This window comes from Haliotis rubra, unplaced genomic scaffold (assembly GCF_003918875.1).
Source record: "Haliotis rubra isolate DU_JTF1 unplaced genomic scaffold, ASM391887v1 Scf4, whole genome shotgun sequence".
In the NCBI taxonomy this organism is placed as follows: Eukaryota; Metazoa; Mollusca; class Gastropoda; order Lepetellida; family Haliotidae; genus Haliotis; species Haliotis rubra.
Genome location: NW_025767079.1, coordinates 3,684,018 through 3,707,049, shown reverse-complemented (window position 1 = coordinate 3,707,049; position 23,032 = coordinate 3,684,018). Strand labels below are relative to the sequence as shown.

At 39.8% G+C, this 23,032-nt stretch overlaps 1 protein-coding gene across 1 annotated transcript in view; it reads right to left on the bottom strand.

The window, feature by feature from the left end:
* The window catches only part of LOC124287181 (uncharacterized threonine-rich GPI-anchored glycoprotein PJ4664.02-like), a 189,907-nt gene that overhangs the window by 73,444 nt on the left and 93,431 nt on the right, over window positions 1-23,032 (bottom strand). The window contains exon 3 of the mRNA XM_046723666.1: window positions 12,803-12,848. The gene's annotated coding sequence lies outside the window, so the exon portion shown is untranslated. The remainder of the gene's footprint in view (window positions 1-12,802; window positions 12,849-23,032) is intronic.

The following is a 23,032-nucleotide window of genomic DNA, read 5'->3' as shown; positions in this document are numbered from 1 at the left end:
CACGGTGACTGTGATACTTTAACATACACGGTGACTGTGATACTTTAACATACACGGTGACTGTGATACTTTAACATACACGGTGACTGTGATACTTTAACATACACGGTGACTGTGATACTTTAACATACACGGTGACTGTGATACTTTAACATACCGCGGTGACTGTGATACTTTAACATACGGTGACTGTGATGACTGTGATACACGGTGACTGTGATGCTTTAACATATACGGTGACTGTGATACTTTAACATACACGGTGACTGTGACTGTGATACTTTAACATACACGGTGACTGTGATACTTTAACATACACGGTGACTGTGATACTTTAACATACACGGTGACTGTGATACTTTAACATACACGGTGACTGTGATACTTTAACATACACGGTGACTGTGATACTTTAACATACACGGTGACTGTGATACTTTAACATACACGGTGACTGTGATACTTTAACATACACGGTGACTGTGATACTTTAACATACACGGTGACTGTGATACTTTAACATACACGGTGACTGTACTTTAACATACACGATACTTTAACATACACGGTGACTGTGATACTTTAACATACCGCGGTGACTGTGATACTTTAACATACGGGCGACTGTGATACTTTAACATACACGGCGACTGTGATACTTTATAACATTAACATACACGGTGACTGTGATACTTTAACATACACGGTGACTGTGATACTTTAACATACACGGTGACTGTGATACTTTAACATACACAGCGACTGTGATACTTTAACATACACGGTAACTGTGATACTTTAACATACACAGTGACTGTGATAGCTTTACGGTTGCTTTGTGGGACCGGCCACATGGATAGGACGGTCTTCAGAAACCCAAACTTGTTATAAGGTGATGAACAGGATCATTTGGATAGTCAACCTGACTTGGTTGGCACATGTCTTTGTATCCCAATTGCTTAGATCAATGCTCATGCTGTTGATCACTGGATTGTCTGGTCCAGATTTCATTATTTTCAGACAGTCACCAAAAAGCTGGATTAATGCTGAGTGCAGCGTAAAACTAAACTCACTCACTCAGCTGAGACAAAGATCCAACATTCACTTTGTTGTCTTGAAATTACCATAAAACAAACCTTAGTTCTCCGAGAATGGATAGTCACTGAAGGTTTTTTTTCTGTTTTTCAATGCAAGTTTTAGTTTTTGTGTCATTAATCAATAGGGGCATTCAAACAGTTACTTTGGAATCAGGACTTTTGAAACAGTTGTATTATACGATTGTTCACTATGTCCACATTCATTAGAAGTTTATTCTAATGAAACCTGTTCTAAGAATTCAAAATTGTTCTCCCCAACTTTCATGCTTAACTTTCTGAAGTATTTTTGTCTTTTGCAGGCCTGTCAAAAACTCTTCAGATCTTGCACTCTGCAATAAGAATCGTTTTTTGCATTTAAATCCTATAGGTGAATCAAAAGAAGAGAGACCAACAAGGGATTTTCAGTTGTAAAGAAAAACTTTAAATAACGATCATGCCTTTCATTCCTAAGTTGGCACAAGTATTTACTTAAGAAGCTCAAGTTTTTCATTTCTTTAAATGTACAATAAAGGCAATTGAAAGACAGAATTCAAACTTTGTAAGTGTCATTGATCTCAGTTTACTTCTTTAAATCCTCCAACTTCACACATTTTCACAAGTTTTAACTTTACTCAGCTATTCTGTGTGAGCCCTGCCATTAAAACTCTTTGTTGCAATTGTAGTGGTTAGAGCGTCTGCCTGGAGAGCCGAAGGTCGCGGGTTCGATCCCCGACTGCTGTTCATGTTTAATGGTTTATTCCTGATGGCGGGTTACATACACGACCTTTTACCCTCGTGTGGGTTGATACAAAAGCTGGCATAAGATTAATATGAAATATGATTAATCTCGTAACATCCCCTTTTTCATACATGAAGAATTTACCAATTATAGCAATAAACATTAAGAACATGAAACGTTACTAAACCCTTCAATTGGCATGCATTACTGAATTGAAACATGAAATGCATAATTGAAATAAACTAGTTATTGGACAGTAGCTAGATATTTAGAATATCCATTGGCACTTGGGATAATATTGTTGAGCATTTAAAGTCCATATTTGATAAATCAATAAAAAACATATAGGATTTACACCTTGTATAAACCTATAACTTTAAAGTCTTTGAAGATAAAAAGTTTTAACACTTTTAAGCTGAACATTAGCTTATGAAACACAGTTACTCATAAAGAGTTATTTTGGCACAAAATCTTTTGTGAATCTTGTGGGTGGTTTTACAGTTCTTGTCGAGCATCGAACACCTGGGGAACCCAGTTCAGTTGGTGGCTTTTGTTGAATATCTTTAACAGGCGGCGCTGGCATAGGAGGTTTGACTATCTCGGGTTGACTGGTTGATAGTCAGGCTTTCCTCCAGATTCAGTGATTTCCTCACTTGTGTGTTTGAGGAATTTACGATTATGACGGTACTCTTTCCCATCAATACTCACAATGTATGATCTGGGGACACTTGTTGCACACATGTACCTAGTCGCCACTTTCCACTGCGATCTGTTGGAGATGGCTGAACACGCACAGCTTGACCAGTGGTCAATTCAGGTAGTGGTCTAGAACCACGATCATAATAAAGCTTAGATTTCTTAAGCTTATCACACTTTTAGCCACAACATTTTCCACGTTCTTCGGTTTCAGGAGCTGACTCGCTATAGGTAGTGTTATGCGAGTTCGTCATTGACATCAGGCGTTGCACTGGGCTGCTGTCCATTCCTTCTGTTGGTGTGTTTCAGCCAGTCCAGAATGGCTTTCCACGGATCATTGCCATTTCTCTTGGATTTTCGTTAGAAGTCTCTTTGCAATCTTGACCGCTGACTCCGGCTTTCCCATTAGATTGACTGTGATAGGAGATGATGTCACATGCTCAAATTCCCAATCTTTTGAGAAGTGTTCAATTCTGCGGATGCTAGTTGAGAACCATTGTCAGTCACCACCTTTTCCGGGATACCGTGGCGACTGAATTGCATCTTCATACACTCAATGATACTGGCAGATGTTGTACTTGAAGTTTGTCGACTTCCCAGTAGTCAGAGTAGTAGTCTACTTGTATGAGGTAGTCGTCCCCATCCAATGTGAAGATGTCGGCTCGATCTTGCTCCATGGTCTGTCCGGTATGTCATGTGTCATGAGAGGTTCTTTGGGTTGTTTGTCAGACAGTTCACAACACGTTGTACATTTGGCGACATAGTCCTTGATGTCGAACTCATGTTCGGCCAGTACAGAACATCACGAGCCTTACGGACACATGCTTCAGCCCCAAGGTGGCTGGAATGAATGCGCTGGAGCATTTCTGCTCTGAGTGCATAGGGAATCACGACCGCGACACCTTTTGTACATAACACCGTTCTGTACTGTTAGTTCTTCTCTGAAGGTCCAGAAGTCTCGGATGCACACAGGAGTTTCATCACGATGTTCTGGCCAGCCGGCTAGAACAGTTGACTTCAGAGTTTGCATCGTTGTGTCTTGATCATTCAAGCGTTGTAGTTGATCAAGTCTTTGATCAGTGACAGGGATGTACTCATGGCGTTTACTTCTTCAAATTCATTGTACAGAGCATTTTCTTCTGTGATTGAGAATATCTCATAGTCTTTTGCTGAAGTTTCAACTTTCTTTCTCGGAAGTGATGCTCTAGAGAGAAAGTCTGCAATGTACATTTCTGACCCTTTCTTGTACTTCACTTCAAGATTGTACTTTTGTAGTCTGAGGAGCATTCTTTGTAGTCTCTTTGGAGAAGAGAGCAGAGATTTCTTGAAAATGCTCTCCAGAGGCTTATGGTCACTGTCGACATGTATCACGCGTCCGTCCATAGACGTACTGATCGAAAGCGTTCACACGCAAACACAATGGCAAGGCATTCTTTTTCAATTTCGCGGCGTAAGCTGTTCAGTTTCAGAGAGAGACCTAGATGCAAAACAGGCGGGCTGTCCGTTTTGTAGAAGCGCTATGCCTAGGCCTACTTCACTTTCGCATCAGCTTGTATAGTGACTTCCTCGCTCACATCATAGTATTTGAGTACAGGAGTACTTGTCACCATACTTTTGATCTGTTGAAAGGCTTTCTCATGCTGATCCAACCAACACCACACTGCATCTTTGTCAAGGAGGCGCCTGAGAGGTTCACATATTTCAGAGAGACGAGGCAGGAATTTTGATAGGTAGTTAATGAAACCTATGAATCTTTGAACACTCTTTGCATCAGTTGGTTTTGGCATTTCTTGGACTGCACGTACCTTCTCAGGATCTGGTTTAAGTCCTTCTGCCATTAAGAGATGACCCAAGTATGGAATTGCTGATTGTCGGAGTCGAAGCTTTGACTTGTTCAGTTTCAAGTTTGATTTTCTGGCCCTTTCAAGTAGTTTGATCAAGTTTCTGTCATGGTCGATGTTGGCTTTATCAAGTGTGTCGCCACATCCATAGACAAGGATGTCGTCATGGATTACCTCAACACCGGATAATCCTTCCAAGACCTCATGCTGACGTCGTTGGTATTCTTCAGGAGCTGTAATGCGATGCCAAAAGGCATACGTAACCAGCGATATCGACTAAAAAGGAGTCCAGAATGTAGTCAAGTAGCTACTTTTATCATCAAGTTGAACTTGCCAGAAGCCATCTTTTAAGTCAAGAGTTGAAAAGACTTTGGCTTCACCAAGGCGAGGAAAGAACTTCATCGATGGTTGGAATCTGGTAGTGAGAGCGTTTCAGGGCAACATTTAAGTCCTTAGGATCTAAGCATATCCTCAATTTTCCTGGCTTCTTCACAACTACCATGCTGTTGATCCATTCAGTTGGTTCAGTGACTTTAGCAAGCACACCTTTCTCAACAAGTTCATCGACTTTGCTTTTCACTTCTTGCTTCAGAGCTACTGCTATTCTGCGAGGTTGATGCTGCACAGGTGTGATGGCTGGATCGACATCTAAGTGGTAGGTACCTTGTAGACACCCAAGTCCACGAAATACATCTCCATAATCGTCCATTATCTTCGGTATGTCAAAGATGGAATCTGTACTTCCTGCACACTGTAGACACGATCATTTACAGTCATGAGATTCAAGATTTCACATGTTTCAGCAGACAAGGCGGTGTTTGCTGTCCATCAACAATTTGAAATGTCAGTTCATGGGCCTTACCCTCACTAATACACTCCAAAGTTGCTTCACCTCGTGATCTCATCAGAGATTGATCATAGAGTCTAAGTTTTGCCCTTCTTTTCTCAACAGGAGGATCTCCGGCTGAGCTAGATAACAGTAATCACTGAAGTTCATGATGTTGCATGTTGTTCCCGAGTCGAGTTGACACTTCAAGTCGAGTCGCCATTCTTCACTAGGAACTTTCAAGTTTAAGTCTACAAACCACTGTTTACCCGTGTTTTAACTGATCCAACACTGTGGGTAATAGAGTACACTGGTTCATCATCAGAGCAATAATCATCATCATCATATTCATCTGCATCAAGATAGTGCAGACTACCCTTGCCTTGTTTCTTTTTCAAACAGGAACTTGCAAAGTGATGAAGTTTCTTGCAGAATGTACATGTCTTGCCATATGCAGGGCATGATTTTCTATCTTGTTTATGTTGTCCACCACAATATTTACATCTGTACTGCAAATGTTCTGTACTATTGCTTTGTGGTTTACCCTTAGGTTTTTCTTTTTTAGCTTGATTCTGTTGCTTCTTCTTGAATGGACGTTTAACAAGATGTATAGCTTCTTCATTGTTTGATGATATTTTCTTTAATTGCTTTGCAGCAATCTCACTAGCTCTGCAAGTGTCAATTGCATGTTTCAGATCAAGTTTTGATTCACGAAGCATTCGTGAACGAGCACCAGTGTCTTTAGTTCCTAACACTATTCTGTCTCTTATCAAGTCATCGTGAAGAGATCCAAAATCACAGGAAGCAGCAAGTTGACGGTTTAGTAACATATTCATCAATGCCTTCAGAAATTCCTTGATTTGTAGTGTTAAACACATAGCGCGTTCATAAATTACATTTCTAGCAGGTAGAAAATGTTTTTCAAGAGCTTCAAGAATTTGTTTAGGTTTTGTTTTGTCTTCATCAGATATGTCTAGGTGTTGATACACTCTATAACAATTCTTTCCCATCAAACTCAAGAAAGTTGCAACCACAATTTTAGGATCTTTTTTGTCAAGTTCAGTAGCAATAGCATAATTTTCCCATTGAGAACGAAAGAATGTCCAATTCACACCTAAATCTCCATTAAAGTCCATTGGAGCTGGCACAGGAAAATTGCTAGACGCCATTTTGAAGTGTTTACGGTAGTACTCAAGTTGGCTTTACCGTTGATTTTTCAATGAGATGAAAAAATACAGCATTAAAGTTCATGATATTATAAGCAAGACGTTATAAATCACTTTTCACTAAAGTTTGTGTGAAGATATTCAGTTATTTACGTTGTAGAACGCTTCAGAAGGCTGCATTGCCGTCACCTTGAAACCGCATGTCCTACGAAACTTCGCCTGCACTTCTGAGTTGAAGCAACCATCTCGTGAAAAGACACTGTATCCAGGCTTGAAAGTTTAGCTAAACTGTCACTGGATGTCTTGGACATATTCCTACAACTTTTGGGCGCATAGTTTAGTGATTTTTCACCAAACCGGCCACTTCTGACACCATGTTCATGTTTAATGGTTTATTCCTGATGGCGGGTTACATACATGACCTTTTATCCTCGTGTGGGTTGATACAAAAAATATGGTACTTGTTGGTCCCTGTCTGGCTCTTGGCATTAATGGGCACAACAAGGACTGGTCGGCTCGGAGTCAGTATACTGTGTCTGAGTGGGGTATTCATGCTTCACTGCAGCATGGTATCTCAGTGAGCTAGCACTATAAAACCAGCTTCAGTCTGGGCTATTACAAGCAGCCACACATACACATACACAGGCATGCATGTCGTCATGTGAGCGAAATATTCTCAAGCACGACGTTAAACCCAATTTCACCTCACCTGACCTTTGTTGCAATTGTTCATGTTTGGCCTGGGCAAGGAACTAGTCCTGATCTTTGCTAACAGACCCTATGTTCCCAACAGACCCTGCCCTTTGCTGACAGGCGCAGCCCTGCCCAAGAGAATCTTCATCAGACTCTCTCCTAGCCAACAGCCTGTCCAACAGATCCCCTCCATTTTTAGCAGATCATGTCCTAGCCAACAGACCCCTGTCTGTGAATAAAACAGACACTGTCCTAGCCAACAGACCACTCCAGTTTCACCAGGCCATATCCCTTGTCATCAGACCAGCTCCAGTTTTACCAGCCCCAGCCCAAACCAACAGACCAGTCCAGTTTAAGAAGACCCTAACAAAGCCAACATACCTCTTCTAGTTTTAACAGATCCTGCCAATAGACCCATATCTGCAGCTAACCTGCTAACTAAGGAAGCAGGGTGGGAAATTATCCCACTTTCTTGGACATGACATCCTTACCATGTTACCTAGCCTTGCTCCAAGGCTGTACTGATAGCTAAACTCATGGATGTATAGTAATTCTATCCTTTAAAGAGGCAAGTCTAAGGACACCGGTCTGTTATTTTTCACTTAACTATTAATTATTATCTAAGAGACTTGTGGAAGGAAGTCTCCATGTTACCCTACTGCTGAGGTTAGCCTTTTTGGTCATGTGGACAAGGTCTCTGACCTTACAACTGAAGGTCCACAGTTCGAATCCCATCACAGACATGACTGCAACATAACCAACACTTGGGTGAGAAGTTGGCAACACCTAGGGTGATAATGGCTGAAAACAGTGGAATGCCAAAGTTAGAAGATATGAGAGACAGATTTTTATCAAGTTGCTCCATGTACATAAATGCCCTTTACAAATGTAGCCATGTGAATCGTTAACTCATTTTAACAAGAAATTATTATTCTAAATGAGAAGCAAACACAAAAATATAAAAAGAAACAAACTAATTCAGAGTTAAATGTTTTTTGCATTTACCCTTAGCTGTGTATTTATTTTCTGCACTGAAAAGTTTTGAAATATCCTTTAACAGCGATGAACAATTATTGCTTTCTGTTGCATCTTAAAAGACTCATAACTGTATTCAGAGAAGGCAATGAGCCAATGATTTAACACTGCATTAGCAATCACTGAACCGGACTGGGACACAGTTGCCTCAGTAGAATGTGTTTCTTGCTACTGAAGATTAAAGTTTCACTTTGCCTGAAGAGTATTACAGCAAGTGTTCCCTCCTCATCCAGACCGCCTCCGTGGTGTAGTGGTTAGAGCGTCCGCCTGGAGAGCGGAAGGTTGCAGGTTTGATCCCCGACCGCATCATACCAAAAGACGTTAAAATATGGTACTTGTTGGTCCCTGCCTGGCTCTCGGCATTACTGGGTACAAAAAGGACTGGTCGGCTCGGAGTGAGTAACATGCATCTGAGTGGGGTATTCATGCTTCACTGAGGCATGGTGTTTCAGTGGGCTAGCACTATAAAACCAGCTTCAGTCTGGGCTAGTACAAGCAGCCGCACAAACACATACACACGCATATGAGAGAAATATTCTCAAGCACGACGTTAAACCCAATTTCACTCCACCTCACCCTCCTCATCCAGTGCTTACTTTCTTTGCAGTTTGACTGGAAACATTTGATTCAATTTACCCCATACTTGTCTCTTGTTGGTATTGCAGGATGTAGTTCATCCCAGTGCCTCATCCTTACTCTCTTTGGTATTTCATGACATATTGGATCCCAAGAACCTCATACACATCTCTCTTTGGTATTTCATGACATATTTGGTCCCAACAACCCCATACATATCTCTCGTTGGTATTTCATGACATATTTGGCACCAAGAACCCAACATATCTCTTGTGGTTTTTCTATGACATATTTGGACCCAAGAACCTCATACATATCTCTTGTTGGAATTTCATGCCATATTGGGTCCCAAGAACCTCATACATATCTCTTGTTGGAATTTCATGCCATATTGGGTCCCAAGAACCTCATACATATCTCTTGTTGGAATTTCATGCCATATTGGGTCCCAAGAACTTCATACATATCTCTTGTTGGAATTTCATGCCATATTGGGTCCCAAGAAGCCCATACATATCTCTTGTTGGAATTTCATGCCATATTGGGTCCCAAGAACCTCATACATATCTCTTGTTGGAATTTCATGCCATATTGGGTCCCAAGAACCTCATACATATCTCTTGTTGGAATTTCATGCCATATTGGGTCCCAAGAACCCCATACATATCTCTTGTTGGAATTTCATGCCATATTGGGTCCCAAGAACCCCATACATATCTCTTGTTGGAATTTCATGCCATATTGGGTCCCAAGAACCCCATACACATCTCTTGTTGGAATTTCATGACATATTTGTTCCCAAGAACCCTATACATATATGTATGACCCCTAGAAACCAGGTATTTGGTGTGAGGGGTGAAACGCTATAACCACAAGGCTACCCCACTACGCAACATACTACCTTGTCATTAAACAACAGATAAACAACAAAATCATGTGATAAAACTTCTTTTACTACTTGGTATGATTAGAAAAATATTGTCACACATATAAGACCAGCCCTTTCCACAAAGAATTCTGTAGACATGATGTCAGATGCAAGTGAGCATTAATGTATAGGAGATATAACTGACCTGGCACTCAGATCACTCTGTGGAATAAGCACTGCCTCACTCTGAAAATAACCTCAGAAACTTTACATTAAATGTTTTAAAAATTAAAAAAATATAAAACAATCACAGAAATAGAACCCTTACACATATCTTAATTTAAAAAACAACATCTGTTTACGAACAGAATGCCATTCATTGATGGTCGAATATTTTAAATTGTTAACTTTAAAATTATAGAATTTCATTGGACTTCTTGGTCAATATGGTTGCAAATCACTTGTTCTGAGATCTGATTACCATGGCAACAAGAAGCGCTGATCTGGTCTATCAGAACTTCTATTTGACAAGGCAAAAAATGAGGTGCTTCAAACTGAAAAGTCTACACCAAATTGGTAAATGTGTCTCTCACAGAGTGTATATAAATTCCCAAGATTGGAAACCTAATATTGGCAGCTGAGTAGAGACCATCACGGGGCCTTAACGATGTGGCTTCTTTGACAGACAGGGTGATCGATTTCCAGACAGCCCTTTCATTAAGTGTGATACATTTCAGAGGATTCTACGGTCACCAATAAGGAGATTCACAACAAAATACATGTCAGTACCCTTAGTAAAATAGACATTGACAATTTGAATTGAAAACCATTGAAACAGCATTTGAAACAACCCAAAAGGAATTTTCAATGCATCAACACCATAACTTTGGGTCAAAGACGCCTTTGAAAGTACAACCTTACGAGACCGTCAATTTCTTTTCTTCCGGTTTGGGAGGCGCCACGATTATCAGGGTTTTCTTTCCTTAATATCCTAGATTTTAATTGCCCTTGAAATGTTGGATTGTCTGTGGTGCTCTCATTGAGTTGTTTTGTGTTCTGCCTTTCATCAGCCTTTGAAGACTGACAGACACAAATTGCGAAACTGTTTTAGTCAAAGGATGTGAAATTATAGGTTATGTGATGCTACCTATTTCAAATGCTTTTCTTTTTTCTTTAATTTAAGTTCTTAAAGACACATATTATTCTGACACATAATTAATAATTGATGTTGTTTCATCTCAATGTTGGCCATGGTTGCTCAATGCGATGTTTGCATAAATGTATCGAGCAAGAATTTTATAACTGAGTTACCCGTGAAGATTTGGGTAAGAATTGGTCTTCAGCAACCCATGCCTGTTGTAAATGGCAACCACTGGATCAGGTGGTCAGGTTCGCTGACATGGTTGACACATGTCATCGTATCGTACATTGCGTACACCGATGCTCATGATGTCAGTCATGACAGTCATTGGATTGTCTGGTCCAGACACAATTATTTACAGACAGCTGCCATATAGCTGGAATATTGCAATGTGCAGCGTTGAACAACTTAGTAAAATAATACTAATTATACATCTGTTTAGAATACTGAAAACTAAAATCAATCAAATATCTCTGGCATCCCTGAATAGCGACTGGTTACCGTTTTCTGGTTTTCAGCTGAGTTTAAATTTTGAGTTGAGTTTTCCTTCTGTCCTCCAGATCTGCAGGAGAAATTCTAAAGGAGAGAGTGGAAATTTTGAAAAATCGCCTTCCACATTTTTTTGTGATCTTGAAAAAAAAATAGAGCCAATTTCAACAAGAAATCAATTCGTATTTGCATAAAGGGGCGCCGAGGGCTATGTTGTCACCTATCAAATCCTACAATTATACTGTATGTATGATACTCTTGTCCAATTCAGTTAATTGATGGAAGTCTGATTCTGGCATTCTGCAAACATGCTGTAAAGTTGAGTACCAGTCGTGAGATCGAAACCTCAACTACCATCTGAGCATCACCGTCCAAGACGAAATTCCATGAAACACTTGGTATTTAATTACATATTTGGTCCCGAGAAGCCCATACATATCTCTCATTGGTATTTAATGACATATTTGGTCCCGAGAACTGCATACATATCTCTCATTGGTATTTCTTGACATATTTGGTCCCGAGGAGCCCATACATATCTCTCATTGGTATTTCTTGACATGTTTGGTCCCAAGAAGCCCATACATATCTCTCATTGGTATTTCATGACATATTTGGTCCCGAGAAGCCCATACATATCTCTCATTGGTATTTAATGACATATTTGGTCCCGAGAACTGCATACATATCTCTCATTGGTATATCTTGACATATTTGGTCCCGAGAAGCCCATACATATCTCTCATTGGTATTTAATGACATATTTGGTCCCGAGAACGGCATACATATCTCTCATTGGTATTTAATGACATATTTGGTCCCGAGAAGCCCATACATATCTCTCATTGGTATATCTTGACATATTTGGTCCCGAGAAGCCTATACATATCTCTCATTGGTATTTAATGACATATTTGGTCCCAAGAAGCCCATATATATCTCTCATTGGTATTTAATGACATATTTGGTCGCAAGAACCCCATTCATATAAGTTCTTGGTATTTCTTGACATATTTGGTCACAAGAACCCCATACATATCAGTTGTTGGTATTTCTTGACATATTTGGTCCCAAGAACCCCATACATATCAGTTGTTGGTATTTCATGACATATTGGGTCCCAAGAACCCCATTCATATCAGTGGTTGGTATTTCATGACATATTTGGTCCCAAGAACCCCATTCATATCAGTTGTTGGTATTTCATGACATATTTGGTTGCAAGAACCCCATTCATATCAGTTGCAAGAATCCCATCATCATCCAAGTTGAAATTCCCTGAAACACTTGGTTTCTGAGAAAAGGATATAATTATTTTTCGTTGTCATAACCAACAGACAGCAATTTTACAGTTACAGTTATAACAGTGTGTCCAGTCAAACCAGTGGTTGAAAGCATGAACACCACCTCAAGCTGAATGAGGCAATACCCCATAGTCATGTTAATATGTATTAGTTGAGTTTTTAGCTGAAAACAAATATGCTGTCAGGGCTTTTTACAACTAGTAAACAGTTTAGTTGTTTTTTCCCAAGGTGTTGGAAGACAATTATTTGGCTATGGTGTGATTGGTACTATTTTGGGCTACCACAGGAACACATGATGAAGCATTGTTCATAATTACCAGGAAGTGAACTGAGTGAATCTGTATGAACTTACATGAATCGTAACAGGATCACTTCATGTTGTGCTGGTGGCAGCTGTCCTGAAACAGGGGAAACAAATACATGAACAACCATGTCAACTACAGTTTCCATGACATCACTGGCCTAAACCCGTGAAGGTCCGGGTTAGAATTGATCTTCAGTAACCCATGCTTGTCGTGAGAGGCGACTAACGGGATCGGGTGGTCAGGCTCGCTGACTTGGTTGACACATGTCATCAGTTCCCAATTACGCAGATCAATGCCCATGCTGTTAATCACTGGATTGTCTGGTCCAGACTCGATTTTATATACAGACCACCGCCATATAGCTGGAATATTGCTGAGTGCGGCGTAAAACTAATCTCGCTCACTGGCCTAGGTGAGAGTGGGTGGATGGGTGGATGGGTCACGGATAGGTGAATGACTGATGAAGGAAGTGGTTGAGTGGTTGAGTGAGTGGGTGGGTGAGTGAAGGGACCATATGATGGAATGAGAGAATGATGAATGAATGAAAGCATGAAGGAGGGAGTGAAGTAGTGGTTGTAGGAGTGAAAGGGGTGGCGAGTTGTTTTAGTTACTTCACAGAATACCAGTTTGATGTGGAAGAAGGACAAATAAATTTTGACACAGCAAATAGATGTTTTCAAAGGATCGTAACTGGGGTTAATGTGAATTTGAACCACTAACTGGCAGACCCTGGCAGATAAGGGACACAACTCTGCACTGATGGTCAGTGTGCGAAAGAGCCACTGGCCTGCATGCCTGTTGCTATTAAAAATCCAGTCAGGCCAGTAAATCTCCATGGTCACTGGCCCGACTGGCTAGTGAATTTTCATGGGGTCGTTATGTAAATATATCACTCTCTACGACTTGTTAAGTTTTAGTATACTTTTAAATCATTTAAGATTACAGCCTGATAAAAATCATATTTGCAGTGTAATGATGAAACCTGTGTATACATTCAAATTTGGGGCAAGTGAATTATGTTGTGGGCTAGTAACATTCTGACATAGCTAAACTAATGGGAAAGCACAATTTGGAAACTAATATTTTCACACACTGCTAATGGTTGTGATTAAAACACATTTTATATATAATTGCCAGGTATCCGCAAAACATTAAGTTATGACCCACATAAGCAATACACATATCATTGAATATGGTTAATTACACACAGACCTCTTTGTCCAGGAGTTGCCGAGTTGCACTTCCTTGGAAGCCTTACATGCGGAATGTGATTACTTCCCCCAAACTTCTGTGACTGATGTATTTTTATGCAGGTCGGCAGAGACGATTACTTATTTGTATTGTTCTAAAAAAATGTCCAGATTCTTTTATCTGACACATATACCACAAATAACAAAACTTATCGGAATCAATATGTCTCCGTTCTGACACAATATATGTGTTACCTCTACATACGTATTGTTAGTTGTGTGGATAACGGTACTGACATGTGACAGATGTGTCTGGGACAATGACAGTGATGGACACCACATAACGAGATCTTGTAGTTCTTATTGTGTTACCCTGTCTTGAGGAACATTGTGAGTGTGGATTTAGCTTTCCGGAAAAGGAAGGTGCATTTCGCAATCACAGCAATTTGTGAATATAAAAACACATAAAAAGCTTCCATGGAAATGTTTACATTGTGACAAACTGGGTCACAAGTTTATAAACAAGTGGTAGAAGAATTCTAATTACAATTTCATTAAAATCAGATGTTTTACGTCATTATGACACCTCTCTGTGGACAGATCTAATACCACCTCTGATACCACCTCCATGGAAGGTTTCATCTTGATCTGGCAATGGTGATTTTTGCCCCCCAAAAACCCACTCAGGACCCAAATCTCCATCTAGGATGTAAGACCCATGAAGATCTGGGTTAGAATTGATCTTCAGTAACCCTGGTGCTTGTCATAAGAGGCTACTAACGGGTCGGGTGGTCAGGCTCGCTGACTTGGTTGACACACTGTCATCATATCCTAATTGTGTAGATCAATGCTCATATTGTAGATCACTGGATTGTCAGGTCCAGACTTGATTATTTACAGACCGCTGCCATATACCGGTAGCTGGAATAATGCATAAAACTAAACTTACTTCCATGGAGCTTAGAAATGGAAAGGTAAACGAAATTTCAACAGCCTCAGTATGTCTCACTTTCTATTATGAATACTTTATACAGATTCTTGAGTTTTGCCAAACTCATGCTGTAACACTTATATTTTTCGCAACAGCCATTTACCCTGCAGGCCAAACTTTGCTCATCATCAAGACCTTTACAGGACTTTATGTTGTCTTTCTTTGAACTATGGCAGTTGGGTAGCCTAGTGGTTAAAGCGATCACTCATCAGGATGAAGACCTGAGTTTGATTCCCCTGGTGGGTACATTGTGTTGGAATATTGCTAAAAGCGGTGTAAAACTCCACTCACTCACTCAAATTATTGCTCTCATCATCTATGGACTGTGGAAGAATTGCAAGTTTTTAAATGTCCCTGAAATGTTGCTGATATATCGCTACAAGTAGCATAAAACTGTACCCATTTACTCACTCTCTGTAGATAGATTTGCAATCTGCCTTTATTTTACTAGTTATATTAAAACCAAATATTTAAATCTTTAATTGCCTCCAAACTGGCCATTCAGAGTGTGCTGTATCACTGAAACACATCTTCCCAATGCAGCATCACTGAGGAAGGTAAGCTGCAGAACCCATAGCTCTGTTCTTTTTGTATCCTTCAACTGATGGATCCATCACTTCAGACTGTCGCAAATGTTACGTAAAACAGAACTTGCAAGCTTCTTCTGTCCCCTCAGAGATCAGGGGAATTAGAAAATGAGTTAAAATGCCTGTTTTTCAAACAGTCAAACTGTTTTGTTTAAGAAAACAAATTATCTCAACAGCCAAACAGGTTCCACTACATGTGGATCAGATATTTTTTGTGCAGTTTGGAAGATTGCTTTTTGATGTATCTGCCACGGTTGGAATACAAAATGTCAAGGCTTGCAGGCCACCAGGAGACAAGTGTCAATCGAGCAGTTAGAAACTCAGGAGCTCTGACCCACTAAAGATCATAGTGTAATGTTCATTAGACATCTGTTTCAGAGTGAAGGACTTGTGACAGTGGAAGCACGAAGATTACTTCTGGAATAACGATCTTGGACTTTCTGTTCTTACAACCTATGATGATCTGGTTTAGAATTGATCTTCAGTAACCCATGCTTGAGACGACTAACAGGATCGGGGGTCAGGCTCGCTGACTTGGTTAACATATGTCATCGTATCCCAATTGCGTAGATCGGTGCTGATGATGCTGATCACTGAATTGTCTGGTCCTGACTTGATTATTTACAGACTGCCACCATATAGCTGGAATATTGCTGAGAGTGGTGTAAAACTAAACTCACTCACTCACTGTTCTTACAATGACATAATTGACAAACTGAATTAGGATGAGTGAGTGAGAAAGTGCAGTGTGCGAAGTGGCTAGTAAAAATCCAATCAGGCCAGTAAATCTCCACAGTCACTGGCCCGACTGGCTAGTAGATTTTCATGGGATAATTTAAAAAAAATATATATCACCCTTTCCGACTTGTTAAGTCATAGTATAGTTTTATATCAATTATGGCCTGATAAAATATGGTATTTTACCTTTTTCAATCTTTTGCTTAGTTTCTACATTCAAATTTTGGACTAGTGAATGATTTTGTGGGCTAGTATCTTGCAGGCAGGGATAGCTAGCCCGACTGGCCAGCAAACTTTGGAAACTATTTCCCACATGTCAAAGTATGGGACTTGAAGACAGTATCTGAAACATGGTCTTGGAGTTTCTGTTCTTACAATGACATAATTGACAGACGGAATTAGAATGAGTGAGTGAGAATGTGTGTGTCGTTTTGAATGTTTGCCCTTTCAGTAAAACCATCAAGAACTTACATGCTGTTATGAATAGGCTTTCAGTATCTGGTTTGGGTTTTCTTCTGGTGTTGGGTGTTCGTAGATTTACTTAACTATCAAAACTATTATATTCATTTGAACTTTTAACATCTTTTAAATTTAAAAAAAATTCACTGGCCACCAGGACCACTGCAAACTTATCATTTAGTGGTCCTGATGAATTTTTACTAGTCAGGGACCACAGGAGCAGCATAAATTTCACACACTGCATCCAATTTTACATGCTTGAGAAAATGGTGAATAGAAAGTAGTCCAAGAATGTTCTACAAACTATGACACAAACCACAACATAAACTTGATGAATGACATTATAACCCTAGCCTATAGTGGCTTTGGGGTAGCCTAGTGGATAAAGCATTTACTCACAGGTTCATACCCCAGGTTGGCGTTCCCTGCTATGATAAAGCTGCAGTATTGATAAAGTGGCATAAAAGCCACTCACTCACTCACTCACTCACTCACTCACTCATTATCCATATCCCTCACCAAATATGTATTAAAATCATATTCATCTCATACTGGATTCATTCCAGCCCAAGCTAATAGTATGTTCACCAAGGACAATAAAATGTGCATTTTCCATATTTTCTGATTTTGGCAGTTAAATGGTATAATAAAGATGTTGAAAATAAAAATTCTCATATTTCAAACCAGGAGACATGATTGATCTATAATTTTAACCCACAAATTATTTATCCGGGCATTAAAGACATATATTCTTGCATATCACTGTAGTTGATATGTCACGCTGTGACAGATAAACTACAGTAATATATAAGAATCAGATGATCCTTAACTTTTGGGAGTAGTATATTAAACCTGTTTTATGTTCGTCATTTAGGAAGCGATGGGTCAGATGCTGTCTCAAACAACGATTCTCATAAATATATTGAGTAGTCTATAGGTTTTATGTTGCTCACTCAAATGTGAACGATATGTTCAGTCATCTCTGCTTGGCCCAGAATTGTTCAGGTTTCCAAAATCAATAGAATTAACCTATATTTTACATACACATTTCACATGGGAGACATTTGTCTGGATTTACTGATCCATATAAAAAACGAATTTTAGTGCAGCGAGGTATACTTAGAGCCAGTCTTGCTGTAATAGTGTGAGTGATGATCTTGTACACGATTAAGTAAGAAAATAAAATCCCCCTAAAGATTTTTGATGATGGATGGCCAAATGGCTCATCTGAAGTGGGACTGTTCCTTGTGACCATTCTGTCCATTAGCTGCCGAGGAGGATATCTGTGTTTTAGGGTCACAAAGTATGATGCTTAGTTCCAGAAATCCTACTTTATGGGTCAGGATTGTGGGAAAAATCCTAGTTTGAATCCCTGTAAAGATTTTTGATGATGGATGGGAAAGAGCTCGTCTGAAGCGGGACTGTTCCTTGTGACCATTCTGTCCATTAGCTGCTGAAAAAGGATATCCGTGTTTGAAGGTCACAAAATATGATCCTTAGTCCTAGAAATCCAACATTTACATGGTCAGGATTGTGGGAAATATCCCAGTTTGAAACAACTGGGGTAACAAGGCTGATCCCCATTTTAACCTGACGTACTGATCCTATTAAACGTCTCCTGAAATATAATGCTTGCATTTGTTTTGCCTTATTGTCATTAAAGACAAGCTTTGTGTGTTTCCAGTATAAAAGTTTCAACTTGGATTTGATACCTTTAAACAATAGCATGCATTCTAGCTGATGCAAAACCCTTGGTCAGTCTAAATGCATATTAAATACCTTTTATAATCATGCTTTGTTTATGTTTGACCCTGTGCTTTGATGTTTAAGACTGAACGACTAAACATATCCAGTACTGAACGTATACAATTTTAAAGGGTAATAGGCATTATAGCAGAAAATGGGTACCCGGTGGGTTAAGTCATATGACTATAAATCTTCTAGCACCTCACCATCCTTGATAATCTCCAGGGTATATGTTCCGTTAAATCTCCAATATACCCTGGATGAATCTACGGCTCGGCCTGATGATTTTATTACCTCCCTTTGCTGGCTTCACAATCTCACAGTAGCGAATCAGATAAGCCGCCATTACACCCGAGCTTGCTCGCGAAAGTTTGTTCGCAGCGCAACTCAGATTTTGGGGGAAAACATACAGACAAATTGACAGGTCTGAAATCTTAAAAAAAATATGTGCAAGAACTCCTTCTACCTCTTTCAGAGTACCTCTGCAACAATATATTATTGTGTTGCCAAGTTTTATTTGTTAGATAATTTAAAAAGTGAAAGTGAGTTGTGATTGGTACGCTCAACTTCCCAGCGTAGACACCTGATTGGATAAAAAGCTAACCAAGGGAGATAATAAAATCATCGGCTCGAGCCGTAGATGCATCCAGGGTATAGTGGGGATTTATCGGAACGTATACCCTGGAGATTATCGAAGATGGCACCTCACAGGCAGTTTGGTTTACCCCAGGTATTAGTGTTCATGTAGCTCTTAGAGCCTGTGCCAGCAGCATGGAGTTCAGCGCTATATAAGTAGTCGTATTATTATTATTGTGTTTTACAGATTAAAGATAGTATGCAGCAGAGAGGGTTCGGGTGATCCTGGCACAGTCAGGCTGGTAAGGCTCATCATCAGCTCAGGGCCCTCGCCCCATCTACATGCAGCCCAGACAGCGAATGCCTAGTAGTCGAACCCACCAAGAACTTTCCGGAGAATATGAAGGCTCCCCGACACTGCAGACTTCTGCATTACCCAGAGTGTCAGAAGGGCTGTGCTCCCGGTGGAGAACCGGGGCACTCTCCTGATCTGCGCCAAGACATCAGGAGGTACCAAACCAAGGGCACCGAGAACAATGGGGAGCCTGACGACAGTGTACTTGGGATGCAAGCGAGACATTTCAAAGGCGAGGTCCGCATACTTAGTATGCTTTTCCTGAATCTTGTCAATCACATTCCTGTCAAAAGGGACAGAAAATTCAATGATATATATAACTTCATTGGTTTTATCAAAAAGGACAAGATCAGGTTTGTTGGCTGGAATTCTTCTGAGGCTGTATATGGGCCTATTCCAGAGAAGTTTGAAAGCATCATTTTCCATGATGCCCTGGACATGTTCAGGGTCGTACCATGAATGGACCTCAGAGTCAAAGCCACAGACATGGCGGAGACGGTAGTAAAAGCAACGAGCCATGCCATCATGTCGTTTAAGATATGCTGTTTGTGCCAAGGAAGGGCATCCACTGACAAGGTGTTGGACAGTCTCTGTGAATTCATTGCAAATTATTATTATTATTATTATTATGATAAACATGGCTATCAATAGATATGATTTTTTATGTGCAATCTTTTTGGCAGACACAATTATTGCTTGACTAGCATAATATTTTCAGGGCTCTCACAAATTTTAAGGAACTCCAAAGTCTCATAACTTCAAGAGCTGAGAATGGGATGAGTGATAGAATGGTAATGGTTGATGTATTAAATATTCACTTTGAGTCTGTAAGAGAGATGCAATTAGTGCACGCGAGGGGGTTTCGCTGCTGCACCTGACATATTTACTGCACATCTCTTTCACCATCTCAAAACCATTACATCAATGCGTGGTGGTAAGCATGTTTCATGTCAAGTAATATATACCTTATGGCTGTAGAAATATTTTAAAACGTTCACAGCATAGATGAAATATTTCAGTTTTTGAAAATACGTGTCATGAAATGTCAAAAATATTAAACAAATGGCCACATGAGATGACAATGACACCACTGAAAAGAGACATTGTTTTTCAATCCACCTAACCTATGAAAACTTAGAATTGATCTTCAGCAACCCATGCTTGTCACAAGTTGTGACTAATGAGATCGGGGATTCAGGCACGCTGACTTGGTTGACATGTCATTGTATCCCAATTACATAGATCAATGCTCATGATGTTGATCACTGGATTGTCTGGTCCAGACTCATATATTTACAGACTGCTGCCATATAGCTGGAATATTGCTGAGTGCAGCATTAAACAACAAACAAACAAACAAATCAGTCCAGTAATGGTCCTTACTTATGCCATGTTATTTCCAGATTCCTGAACTCTTTTCACAGACTATTTACGTTCTGTGTTTGATTGCTGTTGGGGAATTTTTGGAAGAAACTCTTCAAGCTTAAAAGCTCACTCTAATTGCCTGAGTTCTTCAAAGGTAGTCTGAGGTATAAAAGCGAGCTGACATTGGCATGTTCTGTGGCAGAACCCTTCCCTTAAGTCAACAAAATCTTCAACTACTTTAAACTTGAAAACACAATTTGGAAATATTTACTAAAGATTCTTATCAACCATAGTCGATTTAACCAGACAGACATTCAGGGGGCTGTGTTATAACAGAAGCATTACACATGGTGACACTATCAGGGATCTTTAATCAGAGCATCCACGGTGAAAACACAGAGGTGAAAGATGTTGATATTGGGCTGATAAGGTCAAACCAGATTGATATTGATAGGACCAATGAAGTGACCAGAAAGATGCTGATGCATTGTGGATCAGGTCACTCCAGAAAAATATTGATAGGACCTATGTGGCCAGGAAAATGCTGACATAGAACAAATGAGGTCACCAGAAAGATGATCACATAGCACAAATGAGTGAGTGAGTATGATTTTCCGCTGCTTTTAGCAATATTCCAGCAATATCACCGCAGGGGACACCAGAAATTAGCTTCACACATTGTACCCATTTGGGGAATCGAACCCGGGTCTTCAGCGTGATGAGCAAACACTTGAACCACAAGGCTACTCCACTACCGTGACAGCACAAATGAGGCGATTAGAAAAATTACAACACGGCACAAATGAGGTGACCAGAAAGATGATGAAAAGACAAACCCTTCAGATAAATGACAAACATCTACCCCATCCTCAATAAGCAATGTATTACTTTGCATTTAGTCTGTAGCTACCAATTCCTACACAGTATCGTTCTTCTGCACAACTAAGACCGTACATATCTTTTTAGTTTGTTTCTGAGGGGTAGCCTTGTGGTTAAACGTTTGCTCATCACCCAAAAGACCTGTGTTCAATTCCCCACATGGGTACTATGTGTGAAGCCCATCTGGTGTCCCCATCCTGATATTGCTGGCATATTGCTAAAAGCGGAGTAAAACTATACTCACTCACTCACTCATTAGTTTGTTTATGAGACTCAAGGATCAACAAGAAAAACCCTGAAATTACAAAAAAAGACTTCTGTGAAAATTAGTGCAGCAGAGAAAGAAAACATAAAGAAGCCCTTGCCTGATATGATCTTATCACTGAGTTACAACAGTCATTGTGCTAATAAGACATGTCCCATGGGCGATGGGGTAGCCTAGTGGTTAAAGCGTTGGCTCGTCACGCCAAAGACCCGGATTCGATTCCCCACATGGGTACAATTGTGAAGCCCATTTCTGGTGTCCCCTTCTGTGACATTGCTGGAATATTGCTAAAAGCGGCATAAAACCATACTCACTCACTCACTCGTTGTGCCATAGGACCTTGACTGTTAATGAAAGAGTGATGTGTAGCCAGTAGGTGTTGAAACAATATATATTTCGAGCTACGATTTTGTACACAAATCTTCACCAGTGGATCAATAATTCAACGCCATCTTCACTCAGGAAACGCAAAACAACCAAACCTAATCCTGTAACACAATCTTCCCTTTGTTTACAACAGAGCCACAAACACAATTTTCCCATAATGCTTCATTTATTCGCCCAGATCCATTGACCAACAAATCCTGTAAGAACTTCTGATGTTGGGTCCACAATCTAATATGGTAAACTTAATTTGCTGTTCATCTCTTAATGAAATTACACAGGCCAGCTACCACTTCCTTCACCTTATCAAAGATCCTCGTACTTATTTAATTATAATCGGAATGCAATCATTTATTTTATTATTCTGCCATATTGAATTTTGCTTTTGATTCCCATGACCTGTAGTTCTGTCAAAGGAATCTTATGGTTCTAATGATCTTTATCTGCTTAATCACCGAGAAAACTCATGAAAGTAATGGTAATCAAGTTTGTCCAAAATTTGGTTTATTCAATCCATTAACATGTAACAAGTGCAAAAGGACATTGCATTTCATGAAATATTTAGAACATGCATAAATTAGATAACAACAATTTTCCCAAACCAGCATATTCAGTCAGATTCTTTTAAAAGTGTTTGTTAATACTTACACCTAATTCGCATCATATGAAAAATGACAAGTGAGCGTGTTGGGATAAACACTGCTTTTAATGCTTTTAGACATGTGATACATATGGTCTCACC